This window comes from Sinocyclocheilus grahami, unplaced genomic scaffold, assembly GCF_001515645.1.
Source record: "Sinocyclocheilus grahami isolate Dianchi unplaced genomic scaffold, SAMN03320097.WGS_v1.1 scaffold264.1, whole genome shotgun sequence".
Classification (NCBI taxonomy): domain Eukaryota; kingdom Metazoa; phylum Chordata; class Actinopteri; order Cypriniformes; family Cyprinidae; genus Sinocyclocheilus; species Sinocyclocheilus grahami.
This window is the reverse complement of record NW_015505443.1, coordinates 1,003,359-1,023,096: the sequence shown is the minus strand read 5'-3', so window position 1 is coordinate 1,023,096 and position 19,738 is coordinate 1,003,359. Positions and strand designations below refer to the sequence as shown.

The 19,738-nt window shown below is 37.7% G+C and overlaps 1 protein-coding gene across 2 annotated transcripts in view; it reads left to right on the top strand.

The window, feature by feature from the left end:
- The window catches only part of LOC107599314 (adhesion G protein-coupled receptor L1-like), a 175,645-nt gene that overhangs the window by 59,567 nt on the left and 96,340 nt on the right, over window positions 1-19,738 (top strand). The gene's annotated exons all lie outside the window — the stretch shown is intronic.

Here is a 19,738-nt window from a genome sequence, read left to right as displayed (position 1 = left end):
CAGCACACCGAATTAAGGATGTGCCAGGATTATTGGCACTGAAAATAACCCCGTGCTCATCTTAGCTGGCCAGCATACGTTTGTGTCAGTATGAGCTACACTGTTAGCATAGTTAACGTAGTGAATGAGACATGAGAAAATTAGATGCATTACTGTTTGTTAGATAGAAATGATTTGTAATTTTGTTTGTGTGAGGATTCAGATTTGTTAATGTAGCTGAGGAAGAATGTATGATGTGCAGTTTGCTTGAGCTGGACGTGCGATGTTCTATCAGTGTTGTGGATTGAAGTTTTTCTGTCATCTCAGAATCAAAGAAAAAGAAAACAAGGGCAGAATGTAAAATGAAGCATGCTGAAAATATTTTATTCTTCCTGATTGAGCTAATCAACCATACAAATTGAGTTTACCCTTATGAAAATTAACCATGGTTAATTTTCATTGGGTTTGATTTCTTACCTGTTTTATGTATTTATTTTTAAAACAGGAAGTGGGGGTGGGGCATATTGAAGGCCTTTGCAACTTACTAATGCTAAGTAGAGGCAGTTAGTAGTATTTGGAGTATTTTGTGCTCATTCTAGACAGTATTTTAGTAGGCAAACATTGAGATATACCAATCAGTGCAATGTAAGTCATCAATATTTTTTGGTAAGTTCTCCCTGGATAAGTATTTATCCTTCTTTCTTTTTTGCTAAACATAGTTCTTTAGAACTACTCCACAATATACAGTACATGATCTCAAAGCTACAAACATGAACTAAAATGCACAAACCTCTGATTTTGAGATCATTGTTAAATCTAAACCTTACCTTTTTTATCTTAACTTTAGACCTAGCCATTATCTGTAACAGCTAGGCTAGGTAGCTGTCACATTCACTTGCTAAATGGTGGCAAAGAGCAAAATAGCTTCAGCGATTAATCTGAAATGCACAGATCAGTGGGCAGCAAGAGCCACTTAAGAGTAAACCTGCAAGGCAATGGTTTAAACATGTTCACTTAAACAGTGTAAAATTGTGGAAAAGTTCATAACACTGTAGCTTTACGCAGTGCTTTGTGTCCTCTGTGAATGCATGCATCAATGATTTTAAAACAGTCATATCCTTAGATAAGTTTTTCAACATTTTCCTTGATCTGGTAAAACATTGCTGTAACTTTCAGAACTCAAAACTCTCTCCCCAGTCTACTGGTTTCATTTATTGATGCCAAACTGCAGAAGTTGCTCGTTCTGAAATCATTGGATTTCAGATTTAAGAAACTCCAAGCTCAATCTCCCACATTTATTTGTCAGCTGCTCTTACTCTGTGTTTCAAATTATTAATTATAAGTGGAAGATGGTCATAAAAATTAAATCATGCCTGCTTTTGGTTCATAGAAATTTTGATATAAATAATACAAATGTTTAATGTATAAGATTACATTTAACATTGCATTTCAGTTTAGATACAATTGAAATTCAACCTTAATTGATTTAAGATGTTGATTCAGATTCGGTTTTAATAATTTAAACATTATTAATAGAGATTATTTATTCAATGTTAAATATCCAATAAAAGTGTTATTTGAAAACTGCAATTCAAATAACATTTTCCTTCTTTTTTAATTAAATCTGGCAAAATTGAGCAGCACATTTTATTGCACATTAAGTACCTCATAAGGGAAAAGGAAATAGACTTTAGCTATGGTAAATAATGTAAATGTTGGAGGTTTTATTCATTTGTGGATCTGCTTCAGGCAAACTGGTGTTTCTTTTAATTCTGACAATGTAGTCTTCAAGACATAACAGAGCTTTTGCTCTTCATAAATTACATAAATGATACATTTTTCTTGAAAAATATATAGATAGCAGCATATAGACTCAGGCTAAATGCAAACAGTAACATCTTTTTTAAAAAAAATCCACTTTCTCACCTGGACATATAAAAGTATGTTCATTTGTCTTCTTACATTGTACAGTAGATATTAAAGATTATTCAGTTATCCTGTAGTGGATAGGAATAAGGTGACTTGCTGTAAACTTATTGTTGCATTTTTAATTAATCATATAATTTTCCCTGTAGGAATAATGTGCTTAGTAATGACCAGTATCATTTAAAAACTGCATTTTGTATTTACTTGCATTATCTTTGTGTAATATTTAAATTTGTTTGATGATCTGAAACATTAAAGTGTGACAAACATGCAAAAAAATAAGAAATCAGGAAGGGGGCCAACACTTTTTCACACCACTGTAGCTTTACTTTGCACAGGATAGCATTAATATATAGCTTAAATAGTGCAACTATCCAATTAAACTAATTAATAAAAAGAATTAAGCCATAAGATTCACTTTATTGTCTATGTTGTATTTTCCATTGTATTTCAGTATAGAAATTTGTTGTAGATTTTGCCTAAACTAGATGCTGTTTTTGTACTGATCTTATCCGGCATCATTTTCTGCTTTATCTCTCTCTAACATAAGCTTGCTTTGTAGTGGGCAATTGCCTCTTGCCTCAAAATAAATGAACATACATTATCGAACGAGGCAGTGAGTGGTTCTGAGCAACCTGCAGCATGTGTAAAATAGATGTATGGCGCGTCGTGCTAAATATATAGCTTAAATAGTGCAACTATCCAATTAAACTAATTAATAAAAAGAATTAAGCCATAAGATTCACTTTATTGTCTATGTTGTATTTTCCATTGTATTTCAGTATAGAAATTTGTTGTAGATTTTGCCTAAACTAGATGCTGTTTTTGTACTGATCTTATCCGGCATCATTTTCTGCTTTATCTCTCTCTAACATAAGCTTGCTTTGTAGTGGGCAATTGCCTCTTGCCTCAAAATAAATGAACATACATTATCGAACGAGGCAGTGAGTGGTTCTGAGCAACCTGCGGCATGTGTAAGCGCCCCCCCCCCCCCCTCTTGGTTCATTTTATACTGTAGTTAAGAGTTTGTTCTTTTGTAGCTTAAAAGAATAGAAAAGAAGACATATTGATTATAGTTAACTGCCTTTTATACATCTAAATCATTTTCAAAAATATATTTTTTAAATATATACAGTATTTTAACAATGATTACATTTTTACAGTTAGCTACATTATTTCAGTTTCTCACAGTCGGCTTTAAGCTCCATCCAATCAACAACCAATGGATTGCACCACGCCCATCCCTACATTTTAGTCTTTCTCAATAATTAATTTCACTTGGTTTATAGTTAACTGCCTTTTATACATCTAAATCATTTTCAAAAATATATTTTTTAAATATATACAGTATTTTAACAATGATTACATTTTTACAGTTAGCTACATTATTATTATTATTATTTCTGAAATGCCATTACATTTTTAAACCATTGCATGTGTGAATAGAATTTTATATTATTTATTTATTTTATTATTTAATTTTTTTGAAGAAATTAGTACATAGGACAAAGACGAGAGCTGTCATGGCTTTTTTGTAAACCAGTGTTATTTTATTGAAGTTTAATTGAGATATTATTATAGTTTTATTAATATTTTGAATCTGTTTTTGTTTTTATATTTTAATTTTAGTTAAACTTTTTGTAACTGTGTTTTTGTCATTTTTGGTAGTTTGTTGTTTTATATATGTCTATACATTTTTGTATTCATTTTATTTCACTTTTAGCTTTAGTTTAGTCACTTTTAGCCTTAAAGATATGAAATTAAAATTAATATATTTCCTAATTGCATGTTCTTGATCCTATTGCTTAATCTATTATTGGTTTCTTTTTTCCCCAAGCTTCATAATTTTTGATTCAAATATCTTCTCCAGTCATTTAGTTTCTCACAGTCGGCTTTAAGCTCCATCCAATCAACAACCAATGGATTGCACTACGCCCATCCCTACATTTTAGTCTTTCTCAATAATTAATTTCACTTGGTTGTACTGTACGTCACAATATGGAAGAAAAATCTGTCACTACTTTTGTCTCATCGCAACTTTAAGAAGAAACTTCCATTTACTCTCCCTTTAATGTCATTGCTGACTAGGAGAAACAATTGAGACATTAAAGAGATTGCCTCTCTCTCCTATGGGATCCTCTGGATAAGAGCAAGAGCTCATCCACCTATCCCTCTGCGCTGGGAGAAATATTACCATTCTCTTCACTGGAACAGCAACACTGATGATAATGGTGGATCAGATCAGAGCAAAAGGTCAGTCACTGCCCTAAGGCAAGCTCATAGTGAATGCCCACGCTGCACTGCTCCCCTCTCAACCAGCACGGGCTCCCAAGACCGCCTGCTGCACCTCTTTCTTTTGCTTTCTACCTTTCTCTCTCTCTCTCCCATCCATCCTTTATCAGCTGGGACTGCAGGAGAGCCATTGTGCAAGATCAAAAGAAAGAGGTTGAAAGACGATTTTTTTTCTTATTAACAGCTACAAAAGCAAGAGGAAAAAATAGAGACAGTGGTGCCTCCCAGGAGGGGAGCATTTTCTGACCATTAGTAACATGCAGACAGAAGGAGGAAGGGCTCTGTGCATACTTCCATGTTTATTTTCCCTTTTTTTACCTCCCAGACTTTGATGCTTTGTCTTGCCTGCACGCAAGCGGGCTGTTTTTCTGTCATGGCCAATTTTATTGGTCAGTCCCTTCTCTTCTGCCGGTGGCTGTGTGTTTTTTTTTTGCTGTGCCACAGGAGATGAGGGTAAATATCAGAGAAGGTCATGGGGAGGAGAGAGGGAGGATGAAGTGATGGCTGGAATGATGAAGGAGAGAGTAGGAAGAGTGAATGGAATGGATGGAAGCTGGGAGGAAGCAGAGGATGTGCAAACTGCTGCCTAGCTGGACGATTGACCGTGAATGCAAGAACGTGACTTCTGAAACTGATCATTTGTTAAAGAGCCCCTAAAGTCATCTCGATGATTCATCTTGTATTTGTGGGCGTTTATAAATGTTTGTCCAATTAAACGCTCTAGAATGAGAATGTCCTTCCCCCTCACACCACCTGCTTGAATAGCATTAGCAATCAGCATGTCATGGTTCACAGCTGAGACCAGTGGCGTAACTATAGACAGTGCAGCCGCACTGGGGCCCGTGCCGCTGGGGGGGCCCGGAGCGCACGCGGGCCCTGCCCACATTGCAAGCGACTATATTAATATAAATTAATAATAAACGTATTAATAATAAAATACAATTAGTACCGAGATTCTTCAGTACTGAATAAATACATACATTTGCAAAAGTTTTTTGAGGGCTTTAGTGGTCCAGTGGTACAACTTTTGACAAGCATTTCCGAGGATCTGGGTTCTAATCCACCCTTGTGTAGTTTTTTTCTCTCTCAAAGGTGTTCATCAGTGATTGTATATCAAGAGCAAGGACATGTTTGTGTGCATTTTGTTTTGTGCTTTTACCAGAACAAAGCGTACGATCGTCTGTGTGAAGACTGCGCATTGTGCACGAGTGCCAAGAGAGAACTGATAACAGCAGCAACGAGCGCTCGCCATAACACATTCCAGCGATAGATCGCCTGTTATTTAACACAGACCAACGAATTTGTTATCAAATGGAGTTCTGTTCATATGTTTTTTTTAGGTACATCGGTGCGTGCCGCGAGATGTTGCAACAAGTGGTGGGGGGTCGTGGGGATAGGCTACACGTCCCACCCGTAAATAAAAATATAAAACAGAATGAATAGTCTGTTTTGTTTGTTATATGTCATTTCCACGACTTTCCAAAAGAGGAGAAAAATATTGAGATTGACATGTCAAATTTGTTGTCACTCCCTCCACTCCCCGTTGTATAGAAACCCTCGCAGCAGCGCTAATTCTTTTTTTGTCATTTACTGTCAAGATAATATAAAACAAAGTAGAGCATTATAAATGTGTTGTATTTTTTTAAAATGAAGATTTCAATGACTAGATCTGTGATGTTGACAACTGTGGAAACGGGTCATCACAGTCCAATCTTAAATCTCTATTTGATCACGTGACAAAACAACACTCCGGCAGCTAGTTTAAACGCCTAAACGGATTAGTGAATGCCCACGCTGCACTGCTCCCCTCTCAACCAGCACGGGCTCCCAAGACCGCCTGCTGCACCTCTTTCTTTTGCTTTCTACCTTTCTCTCTCTCTCTCCCATCCATCCTTTATCAGCTGGGACTGCAGGAGAGCCATTGTGCAAGATCAAAAGAAAGAGGTTGAAAGACGATTTTTTTTCTTATTAACAGCTACAAAAGCAAGAGGAAAAAATAGAGACAGTGGTGCCTCCCAGGAGGGGAGCATTTTCTGACCATTAGTAACATGCAGACAGAAGGAGGAAGGGCTCTGTGCATACTTCCATGTTTGTTTTCCTTTTTTTACCTCCCAGACTTTGATGCTTTGTCTTGCCTGCACGCAAGCGGGCTGTTTTTCTGTCATGGCCAATTTTATTGGTCAGTCCCTTCTCTTCTGCCGGTGGCTGTGTGTTTTTTTTTTGCTGTGCCACAGGAGATGAGGGTAAATATCAGAGAAGGTCATGGGGAGGAGAGAGGGAGGATGAAGTGATGGCTGGAATGATGAAGGAGAGAGTAGGAAGAGTGAATGGAATGGATGGAAGCTGGGAGGAAGCAGAGGATGTGCAAACTGCTGCCTAGCTGGACGATTGACCGTGAATGCAAGAACGTGACTTCTGAAACTGATCATTTGTTAAAGAGCCCCTAAAGTCATCTCGATGATTCATCTTGTATTTGTGGGCGTTTATAAATGTTTGTCCAATTAAACGCTCTAGAATGAGAATGTCCTTCCCCCTCACACCACCTGCTTGAATAGCATTAGCAATCAGCATGTCATGGTTCACAGCTGAGACCAGTGGCGTAACTATAGACAGTGCAGCCGCACTGGGGCCCGTGCCGCTGGGGGGGCCCGGAGCGCACGCGGGCCCTGCCCACATTGCAAGCGACTATATTAATATAAATTAATAATAAACGTATTAATAATAAAATACAATTAGTACCGAGATTCTTCAGTACTGAATAAATACATACATTTGCAAAAGTTTTTTGAGGGCTTTAGTGGTCCAGTGGTACAACTTTTGACAAGCATTTCCGAGGATCTGGGTTCTAATCCACCCTTGTGTAGTTTTTTTCTCTCTCAAAGGTGTTCATCAGTGATTGTATATCAAGAGCAAGGACATGTTTGTGTGCATTTTGTTTTGTGCTTTTACCAGAACAAAGCGTACGATCGTCTGTGTGAAGACTGCGCATTGTGCACGAGTGCCAAGAGAGAACTGATAACAGCAGCAACGAGCGCTCGCCATAACACATTCCAGCGATAGATCGCCTGTTATTTAACACAGACCAACGAATTTGTTATCAAATGGAGTTCTGTTCATATGTTTTTTTTAGGTACATCGGTGCGTGCCGCGAGATGTTGCAACAAGTGGTGGGGGGTCGTGGGGATAGGCTACACGTCCCACCCGTAAATAAAAATATAAAACAGAATGAATAGTCTTGTTTTGTATATGTCATTTCCACGACTTTCCAAAAGAGGAGAAAAATATTGAGATTGACATGTCAAATTTGTTGTCACTCCCTCCACTCCCCGTTGTATAGAAACCCTCGCAGCAGCGCTAATTCTTTTTTTGTCATTTACTGTCAAGATAATATAAAACAAAGTAGAGCATTATAAATGTGTTGTATTTTTTTAAAATGAAGATTTCAATGACTAGATCTGTGATGTTGACAACTGTGGAAACGGGTCATCACAGTCCAATCTTAAATCTCTATTTGATCACGTGACAAAACAACACTCCGGCAGCTAGTTTAAACGCCTAAACGGATTAGCTGAGCAGACCTAAGCGAATATGCCATTCAAACATAAAAGTGGTTGTAAGAAGAGACAGGAGAGGAAAAAAAATCAGCAAAGTTGCCAAAATTAGATTATTTTGCATTTTTTACTACTTCCCAGTGCCCTCCCAGCAGCAATATTTGTACATTGGATCAGCATGCTTCACCAACTAACACCACTTTCCTCATGTAGCACGTAGTCTAGCCTTAAGAGCAAGCTAGCTAATGTTAGCTAATGTTGGTGTAAATAATCATATCATAATGTTAGGCTTTTGTGTTAGGTGTAAATTTAAAGAGAAGTGATATGTCTACTTTTAACTTGGATATGTATTAACGTTAGGTTTTGTTGTAGGCTACTAGTAGACCTAAATTAACGCAGGGCTGCCAACTTTTGTTTTGAGTTCAACTTGGAGTGAGAATTGGGGGGAGGGGGGTGTTGAGTTTTCTCTGACATCTGGACATTATTTCATACTGTGTTTTAATAATAAAATGTAAAATAACTGTTGCAGTGCTGCAAAACGATTAACTTTTTACCACAACAACAAGGATAGCAATGTACAGTGAAAGAATTGCAAGATATAGTAGTCAGCTACTTTTATAGCCTAAATAATTGCAACCGCATTAAAACAAAAAAGTTTTTCTATGAATTAGTCTGCATTGCTTGAAAATCTGTTCTGAGAAATTATATTTTTCTACCATTCGAAAATGAATCCCGCAAACATTTCAGCAGCTATCATAGGCCTGTGTGTCCCGTATTTCTGTCGACTGAACCAGCCATGCCATTAATTATGAATTTATCAGTTTTTTGCTCTTTAAAAAGTTAATTTAGAAAAACGTTTGGAGCATTTTTTGTTCGTTAAATGTTTTTTTTTTTAAGTAACGACCAAGCGGCCAGCAGCAGACAGTGAGCTGGTCATGTTTGATCAATTGAGCCTTCTCAAATCATCTCGACTTGCCTAAAATAAAATCTATAGATATAAAACAGTTCAAGCATATCACAATGTTAGTTTAAATGTTTAAACGATATAAATGTGCATTATTAGGCACATATCTAATCGTTTTTGCGCACTTTGCAGGACATGGAGGCGCCAGCACGATCACTCACTTGCATTTTTTCAATTTTTCATCTCGTTTTGCTTGATAGTGGAAACATCTTAAAATACGCCGTAATTTTTGCTCATAAAGGTAAGAGTAATGCATATCGGAAATGTAAAGGGTCTACTTTTATTTGTGTGCATTCACAATATCAACAAAATGTTGTGATAATGATAAAACAAAAACTCTTTCATTATGTAATCCGTAAGGATGCATTTCTCTCTAAAGGCATGTCCAATGAGGAGATGGCGAGTCATTTTTTTATCACCATCTAAACTCTAAAAATAATGAAAAGCCTTAACAGGCCCGATTATATTTTTTCTGATTTTTATGTTGCTCTGTTCTGAATACCTCTAAATAAAATTTAAAGGATTTGCTGCAATGCAATTTTGTCTGATATGTGAATTATTTATTGGCCTATTTTTTTTTAATCCATGCAGCAAATGCTTTAAAAACAGCTTTAAACATTACTTTATTGCATTCCAGATGATTTTAAAGAACGTTACACTAATATTTTACAGGTAGCTTGAATATAAAACATTGTCATGAATTGGTTGTATTCCCCATTTGTAAAATAGCCAACAAATTAATTGTTGTAGGCTAACCCGATCTCATGAAAGTGCGTATAGCACGATTTTCTGTTTCTATTTGACGTATTGACTTTGGCGTGCAAAAGACTGATCAATTCATAATTAATGGCATGGCTGGTTCAGTCGACAGAAATACGGGACACACAGGCCTATGATAGCTGCTGAAATGTTTGCGGGGCAAATCTCAGGTCAGTCTGAGCGCTCATGGTACTCACAGTGCGTTCAGCCGTACACCTGCAGGCGCCAATGTGTGTATGGAGCTGGTCATGTTTGATCAATTGAGCCTTCTCAAATCATCTCGACTTGCCTAAAATAAAATCTATAGATATAAAACAGTTCAAGCATATCACAATGTTAGTTTAAATGTTTAAACGATATAAATGTGCATTATTAGGCACATATCTAATCGTTTTTGCGCACTTTGCAGGACATGGAGGCGCCAGCACGATCACTCACTTGCATTTTTTCAATTTTTCATCTCGTTTTGCTTGATAGTGGAAACATCTTAAAATACGCCGTAATTTTTGCTCATAAAGGTAAGAGTAATGCATATCGGAAATGTAAAGGGTCTACTTTTATTTGTGTGCATTCACAATATCAACAAAATGTTGTGATAATGATAAAACAAAAACTCTTTCATTATGTAATCCGTAAGGATGCATTTCTCTCTAAAGGCATGTCCAATGAGGAGATGGCGAGTCATTTTTTTATCACCATCTAAACTCTAAAAATAATGAAAAGCCTTAACAGGCCCGATTATATTTTTTCTGATTTTTATGTTGCTCTGTTCTGAATACCTCTAAATAAAATTTAAAGGATTTGCTGCAATGCAATTTTGTCTGATATGTGAATTATTTATTGGCCTATTTTTTTTTAATCCATGCAGCAAATGCTTTAAAAACAGCTTTAAACATTACTTTATTGCATTCCAGATGATTTTAAAGAACGTTACACTAATATTTTACAGGTAGCTTGAATATAAAACATTGTCATGAATTGGTTGTATTCCCCATTTGTAAAATAGCCAACAAATTAATTGTTGTAGGCTAACCCGATCTCATGAAAGTGCGTATAGCACGATTTTCTGTTTCTATTTGACGTATTGACTTTGGCGTGCAAAAGACTGATCAATTCATAATTAATGGCATGGCTGGTTCAGTCGACAGAAATACGGGACACACAGGCCTATGATAGCTGCTGAAATGTTTGCGGGGCAAATCTCAGGTCAGTCTGAGCGCTCATGGTACTCACAGTGCGTTCAGCCGTACACCTGCAGGCGCCAATGTGTGTATGTGCTTGTGTGTGGTTGTTGCCGCTAAAGTTGGCCATGATTCGGGACATGGTGTTGATAATTTTTAGACCTCTTTCTTATCTAGTCTCTTGCTTTTTGGAGAGGAATGCGGTTGCCGCGATTACTGGGTTACTGTGCTAAAAAAAAAAAAAAAAAAAAAATTTTGCTTTATTTCAACACCACAGCCTCATGGCAGAACATAAATTGCCATGGCTATGATTGTGATAAAGACAAGACTAACAGATAATAAGATTGTTGACCATTATGTATCTATTTTTCCAGCTCCTAAACAACAAAATAATGGGTTGAAAAGTTTAAGATGACAATATAAAAGAGGTCAAAGACGTTCCTACAGGAGCAATCGCCCTTTTAACACAAATGGAAAGAACACAACACCCACCGGCACAGACATTTACATATCATGTAATTTCAGCACCACAGCGCTGAAACACTCAATGCTTCTGATAACCTTGCCTTCTGTGCTTTGCAAATACAATAGGTAACACATGCTGATGACTGTAAAATTCAACACGATTAATTTGGTAGCCTACTTCTGGCTGCTGCGGCCAGGCGCACGCACAGCGGCACAGTGTTAGAGAGAGACGCACACAAAGAGAGAATTTGAGTTTCGATGTTCAATTTATTATAAGAAACTGATAAGATACTGATTTTACTTGGTCTAAATTAAGTAGGTTAGGCACAAATGTTCTTGTATGGGTTCCCTTCTAGACACGAGCGCTGTGTGTTTGTATGTGCTTCATAACCTATTTTTGACATCTATGACTAGGGAAGATCAATGAAAAGAGTGGGTAGAGGGTTAAGGATCAAAGCGAATCCCCTTAAAGAGAGACACAGGCACACACACACACAGGTTCTCCTCCCAATAAACACGCAGAACAGCCTGTCTGTTCCTTCTGAACGCACAGCAGGGGCAGCATTAGCTCTAATAATTCAATGCATTTCTGTCGTTTTTTCCTTTCAGCCCTGAAGGAAGAGCAGCCTCCAAGAACAAATGAAGGAAACTTCCAGACTGTGATTTATTTCATTAGGCAAATGAGATGTGTGAGCCCTCTGGCAGTACTGACTCAAAACTGTCCACTCTCTCGCTCGCTCTCACTTTCCAAGCCTCTTTATGCCTTCATATTTCTCTCTCGTTTAAACGTGCACAGAATGGCCACTCTTGCCGTTTGCATGTTGCATGTCCTGCAGTGGGCCGTATGATTACATCCATGCATATGCAGTACGTCACGTCCAATCAAGCTCTGGAATGACTGGAACTCAAGTGTTTGCCAGGGAACAGCTGTTGCCGTGTTAATGCAGAACAAAATGGCCGCTGTTCAGCACTAGCTTTCTAACTGTACCTGACTGGCATCAAGTGTCTGCCCAGAGCTCCTCTCAATTTTTTTGAGTAAGTGTGATGTGAAATGGGCCGTACAAAGCCAGAAAACATGGATTTTTTTTATTGCAGCAAGATTCTCCTCATACTGTTGCTAGTTTACCTGTAAGAGAAAACTGAGTTTTGACACATTTTGGAATATAACAATATGTGAAATTAAACTTTCCTAGTTAGAAGCGTTTGTTTTCAAGTAATGGGCCCCAGTCCAAACATTTCATTCTAATTCACATAACAGCATATGTTTTGCTTTTTGTTGATTTGGTTACTATCGAATTATTGGCGAACACATTTTGGAACAGAACACATGAAATTGAACTTGCATAGAATATTTTGCATGTTTCTGGCCTCAGTCTGAACAATTCTTTCAAATTCATATTCAGTGCGTTCAGCCGTACACCTGCAGGCGCCAATGTGTGTATGTGCTTGTGTGTGGTTGTTGCCGCTAAAGTTGGCCATGATTCGGGACATGGTGTTGATAATTTTTAGACCTCTTTCTTATCTAGTCTCTTGCTTTTTGGAGAGGAATGCGGTTGCCGCGATTACTGGGTTACTGTGCTAAAAAAAATAAAAAAAAAAAAAGTTTGCTGTAATTTCAGCACCACAGCGCTGAAACACTCAATGCTTCTGATAACCTTGCCTTCTGTGCTTTGCAAATACAATAGGTAACACATGCTGATGACTGTAAAATTCAACACGATTAATTTGGTAGCCTACTTCTGGCTGCTGCGGCCAGGCGCACGCACAGCGGCACAGTGTTAGAGAGAGACGCACACAAAGAGAGAATTTGAGTTTCGATGTTCAATTTATTATAAGAAACTGATAAGATACTGATTTTACTTGGTCTAAATTAAGTAGGTTAGGCACAAATGTTCTTGTATGGGTTCCCTTCTAGACACGAGCGCTGTGTGTTTGTATGTGCTTCATAACCATGCACCCCAGGGGGCCCGTAGTAATAGCCTGCACTGGGGCCCGTCATTACTAAGTTACGCCACTGGCTGAGACCTAAACTTTTGGGATCAGTAAGTTATTTTTTTATTTATTTTTAAGAAATGAATGCATTTATTCAGTAAAAATGTGTTGATTGATTAAAAGTGACTGTAAAGACTTACATTGTTAAAAAAATTTCTATTTCAAATGCTGTTCTTTTAAACGTTCTATTAATCAAAGAATCCTGAAAAGAAATGTCACGGCTCTCACGAAAATATTAAGCAGCACAACTGTTTTCAACATTGATAATAATAAGAAATGTTTCTTGAGCATCAAATCAGCATATTAGAGTGATTTCTGAAGGATCATCATGTGACACTGACGACTGGAGTAATGATGCTGAAAATTCAGCTTTGCATCACAGAAATAAATTATATTTTAAAATAAATTAAAAATAGAAAACAGTTATTTTAAATTGTAATAATATTTTACAATATTACTGTATTTTTAATCAAATAAATGCAGCCTTGCTGAGCATAAGAGACTTATTTAAAAAAAATAAAATAAGAAATTACCAACCCCAGAATTTTGAATACTAGTGTGAACTAAAGGCTATTGACTATTTAAAAAGGGAAAAACCCTTTAATATGCCCTACTCAAATTTAACGTTTCAACAGGGGGGAAACTGTAACTTTGAAATAAATGTCCCTGGCCTAATTATGCATGATTCATCAGTGCAATCAGTTTTTTGTTTTAACTCTAACAGCTTTTTTGTCCGCCTCTTAATCGATTTTTTTTTGTCTCATATAATCAAGGCCGCACAGGAGAGTAATTAACAAAAGTATATTATTTATCTGCTTCCAGTGATCCATTGAAATTCTAATGAATAAAATCAAGTGCCGCCTTACATGATTTCTCACAGAATATTCTGGTGTACTCAGTAAGTCTTTCGCATTGCGAAGGTAAAATAAGTTGCAAGCTTGGCTCAACCCAGCTTACCACACACAGTCCCTGTTTCTGCTACATTAGTTTGTGTGTACTGGTTTGATCTACATTATAGGGCAATGCATGGCCTCAAAAAGTAGCAAAACCTGACTTTTCCTTCAGTATTAAAATCATTACGCCAGTGGAAAAAAAAATTGTGTGTGCACGTGTGGATTTCCCTTTTTTTTTTGTTATTGGCAATCTATTTTTGACATCTATGACTAGGGAAGATCAATGAAAAGAGTGGGTAGAGGGTTAAGGATCAAAGCGAATCCCCTTAAAGAGAGACACAGGCACACACACACACAGGTTCTCCTCCCAATAAACACGCAGAACAGCCTGTCTGTTCCTTCTGAACGCACAGCAGGGGCAGCATTAGCTCTAATAATTCAATGCATTTCTGTCGTTTTTTCCTTTCAGCCCTGAAGGAAGAGCAGCCTCCAAGAACAAATGAAGGAAACTTCCAGACTGTGATTTATTTCATTAGGCAAATGAGATGTGTGAGCCCTCTGGCAGTACTGACTCAAAACTGTCCACTCTCTCGCTCGCTCTCACTTTCCAAGCCTCTTTATGCCTTCATATTTCTCTCTCGTTTAAACGTGCACAGAATGGCCACTCTTGCCGTTTGCATGTTGCATGTCCTGCAGTGGGCCGTATGATTACATCCATGCATATGCAGTACGTCACGTCCAATCAAGCTCTGGAATGACTGGAACTCAAGTGTTTGCCAGGGAACAGCTGTTGCCGTGTTAATGCAGAACAAAATGGCCGCTGTTCAGCACTAGCTTTCTAACTGTACCTGACTGGCATCAAGTGTCTGCCCAGAGCTCCTCTCAATTTTTTTGAGTAAGTGTGATGTGAAATGGGCCGTACAAAGCCAGAAAACATGGATTTTTTTTATTGCAGCAAGATTCTCCTCATACTGTTGCTAGTTTACCTGTAAGAGAAAACTGAGTTTTGACACATTTTGGAATATAACAATATGTGAAATTAAACTTTCCTAGTTAGAAGCGTTTGTTTTCAAGTAATGGGCCCCAGTCCAAACATTTCATTCTAATTCACATAACAGCATATGTTTTGCTTTTTGTTGATTTGGTTACTATCGAATTATTGGCGAACACATTTTGGAACAGAACACATGAAATTGAACTTGCATAGAATATTTTGCATGTTTCTGGCCTCAGTCTGAACAATTCTTTCAAATTCATATTTGAACAGCATGCGTTTTGCTTTTGTTTACTTGGTTACTACTGAATTACCATATTGGCCCGAATATAAGACGACCCTGATTATAAAATGACCCCAGATGTACCTTTTGGAAAAAGGCTTTTTAAAAACCAAATCTTGTTTTTTTTCTCAGTAAAACACATTTTGTCTTCAATTATTTTCATATTGCATATTTTTCCTATTTTAATTTTTGTTTTGAAAGTATGGTAAAAAATGGTAAAATGTACCAACAATCACATTTAAAAAATATACACTATTTGATATACCATAAAAAATAAAAAAACAGGTAGCCCATGTGAATGAGGACATTTAGGCTATCCATCTAATAGTAGCCTTTACAACCTTTACAACATGCATTACATTAAGTATTTCATGACACGCTCGTTTTATGCGTATTTGGTACCACCTATTGTTGTGGGTGTATTATTGACATGTCAAAGTCTAGACCCTGAATATAAGATGACCGCGTTTTTTCAGATGTATTTCCAAGAAAAAAAAACATTGTCTTATATTCGGGTCAATATGGTACTAGCAAACAGCAGAACAGAATATCGGTGTTGGACAGGGAACAGCTGTTGATGTGTTAAGCCCGGGATACACTGCACGATTCTTGGCTGTCCCAGATGAAAGATTGCCATTGTGAAGCAATCGTGGCGATTTCTGTGATTGTGGCTCTTAATCGGTGGTCCTATGTCGTACAGTGAGAGAGGTTCAAATACGGGTGTTTTCCCGGTCTTGCGACCAAAGATACCCTACGATAGTTTTCTGACAGTGTCAGAAATGCAGCATGATCAACGCAGTGTGTTTGCTGCAATGACCTGCGTCTACTCAGCAGCCAATGAAATTGCAACATGAAATTACATATTGATCCACGCGACCAGCGGCGCTAAAATTTCAATGCCATGGAGGCAAAAAAAAGTAGAAGGTATACTGGTATGTGGGATACCCATAAAGAACAAATTCTTGTTGAGTTGTGGCAGCAGAGGACATGTTTGTATGATGTGTCCTCTAGCTGCTATCATGGCCGCACCAAAAAGGACATAGCATGGAAGGAGATAGCGGAGGAACTGCAGCTGCTAAGCTCCCTGTGCAAAACTGGCATCCCAAGTTGTCCTCTTTTCCCGAGCCATGAGCAGGTCCATATTGCCCTCTTCCGCCGGCGCCTCTTCTTTGTTCCAGCGCACATGAAAAGCACAACTGCCAAAGCACAATTCATCTTGATGTACCGGTATTTGTTTACCACTTGCGCATGCTGATGACGTTGCGTTAACGTGTGTAGCACGCCTATTGAATCGCAGCCTACGATTTAATAGGTGTCATCATCGTACAGTCTATATGCTTGTCGTACCCAAGTTTAAACGATCCATGTCGCACAGTGTGATAAAGTAATGATTTTATAGGATTGCTAAAATCATGCAGTGTATCCCGGCTTTAGAGCAAGAGCAAAATGGATGCCGCGTAGCTCTAGTGCCCAGTTTGCACCTAGAGCTCCTCTCAGTAATTCTGAATAATTGCAATATAAAATGGCCCGTGCAGAGCCGTGGAAAACATAGATCTGGTCGGAGCAAAATTGGGCATCTCGCTTTGACAGACCTAAAGGTCGATACTGTTTCTGTTTTACCCAGATTCTCTACAAACAGTTGCACCACCATTGCAATATTCAACCTAAAATAGAACATTGACTGTAGAAGAGGACTGGTTAATTTAGTATCTGCTAATGGATTGCATTTGTGAAAATAAGTTTGGACAGAATCGTTTGCATGTTCCTGGTTTTAAGCTTAGTCTGAACACTTCATTCAAGTTCAAATTCAAACAGCAGATGTTGTATTCAATTATTGGCAAACAGCAACACAGAATAGTTGTGTTGGTAAGAGAACTGCTGGTGACATGTTAGCACAAGAACAAAATCGCTGCCATTCATCTTCCCTGCTGAAAAATCCAGCATTGCTGGTCACCAGTATAAGGTATGCTGGGACCAGCTTGGAATGCTGGTGTGCTGGTGGATCTTTTGAGTGATCCCAGCTAAACCACAACAAATCTCATGTACACATTACATATCATGTTTCTTAGTGTGTGTTTATAATTAAATAAAGACCAATTATCCAATTAATTTTAATAAGTTATTGGGTTGCAGTTAGTGAAATAAAGCAGATTCAGTCTGTGGATGATGGACCATTAGAGATGATGACACTTGCAGTTAACAAGCATAATCACTGAAGATAAGAGGAACAACAAGAACAGAAAAAAAGAGAAGAGACAAGCAGACAGCACAAGTACAACTGACAGCCACACAGCCTTCGATGAAATAAACTGTAAATGAAATCAATGATATCTCACCAGAGCATGCTTAAACAACTCCAAAAACGTCATCACAATATTCAATTATTATAAACCATTTTGGCTTTATTTCTTTTGTATGGTCTGTTTGATGTCACCATTATAGTTATTTGGGCACTTTGCTCTTGACTTTGGGTGAATTAATTCTACTTTAGTGATTGTTGAAAGTGTATGCTATCACTATTATCTACAATATTTCATGCTCCTGACTGCAGTAACATATATCTTTTACTATGTACACATTTTGGATTCAGTGACTGACAGCTGGATTTTGACAACACGAGTTCTCAGATTAACATTAAAGGGGTCATATGATGCTACTAAAAAGAACATAATTTTGTGTATTTGGTGTAATGAAATGTGTTTATGCGGTTTAAAGTTAAAAAACACATTATTTTCCACATACTGTACATTATAGTTTCTCCTCGATGCCCTGCCTTTCTGAAACGCGTCGATTTTTACAAAGCTCATCGGTCTGAAAATGAGAGGTGTTTTCTGATTGGCCAGCAATCCAGTCCGTTGTGATTGGCCGAATTCCTCAAGCGTGTGACAGAAATGTTACGTCCCTTACCATATTGTGATGCCTGCGGCAATCATATGTGACGACCCCGGGCTGGACTCCGCTTCGTCCATGGTGAAAGCCGATCCGGCGATCGACAGCGCAAAGTTGAAGTATTTCCTCAGCGACCAGCACGAATCAGCTCCAGGCATGACGAAGCGATATCGTCCTCTTTTGGAAGGCCAAACAAAGTAGTTTCGCTTTCACAACGAAGCACACAGCGCCTTCACGACATGGCGGCGGCGGCAACAATACTACAGCGAGAATAAAAGTTACGCCTTCTTTCTTTGCGTGAACATTTGGGTGGCGTTATGCAAATCTTCCCAGATATCGTGTTAGAACTAGCCGTTTTAGGTAGGTGTGGCTGACTCTTAACTTTTATGAAAAAATATCTCTTTGGATTAGAGACTTTAGTCTTTGCAACTTTACAGATCTTCTTTATGCACCAAGAGTTTGTAACTCTGAAAAATTGAAATCGCATCATATGACCCCTTTAGAGTCTTTAAAAACAACAATTTTCATTATCAAGAGCTCTTTATTAGCAATAGCATGTCTCATAACCCCCCTGTTATTGAACAAGCTGTTTATGATTATGCTGTTATTTGGATCACAAACATAAAACATATCTCTGAAAATTTGAGTTTTGCGATGTACACAAGCTCTTTTAAACTGGTTTGTGCACATATCTTTTGAAACGGAACATAAATCTTTTGAAACATTTCACTGGTTTGAATTTTTACTTTTTTATTTAAAACTTCAGTTCAGATAACATTGATTAACCCTTTAGGTGCCAGGGATTTTTGGGAAAAATGCTGGATTTTGACATCAAGATTTCAAAAGCTTGTGGCTTGAAAGGGCTTAAAGATAGAGATCTAATGTAAATTAGAAAAATGTTGGGCATGACCGAAAGTTTATGTGGGGTGTAAATATACTTGTCTAATTTGCATATTATGACGTCATCAGAGGCGGCCATCTTGAATTTCATAATATTCAGGAAATAGTAGATATTGAATTGATGTTTGAACATATTTGCATGTTTTAGTTTTTTTTATCTCTTTGTCCTCATTCCAAATGATCAGAAAAGAGGAAACCAACAATAAAACAGGAGAAAGTACTAAATTACCAACAGGCTCATCAAAGCGTTTGATCCAGTCCTGATACACGTCTTCATTTCTCAAATAAACCCAGCCACCATTGTCATCGCTATTTCCATTCATTCATTCATTTCATGCGCTGCAAAGATGTACCGGGAGAAGCGCGATTATTAGACGACCGATCGTCATTTCCAAAAGGCAAATATTCCCCTTCAGAGTCAGAATCGAAGTACTACATGTCTGCCATCTAGAGATAGGGAATACAAATGAGATATTACACTATATTAGGAACTACAGTCTATTTTATTAAGTATGACGTCTTGTCGCAATTTTGCGACTTTGGCGCTTAGAGGGTTAATAATATAATCATTACTAAAACAACTCAACAGGGTTTAACCATCCAACTGTACCTAAAACATGTAAAATGGAGCTTACATGACTTGTATCATTTGCATGTTTTTGGCCTCAGT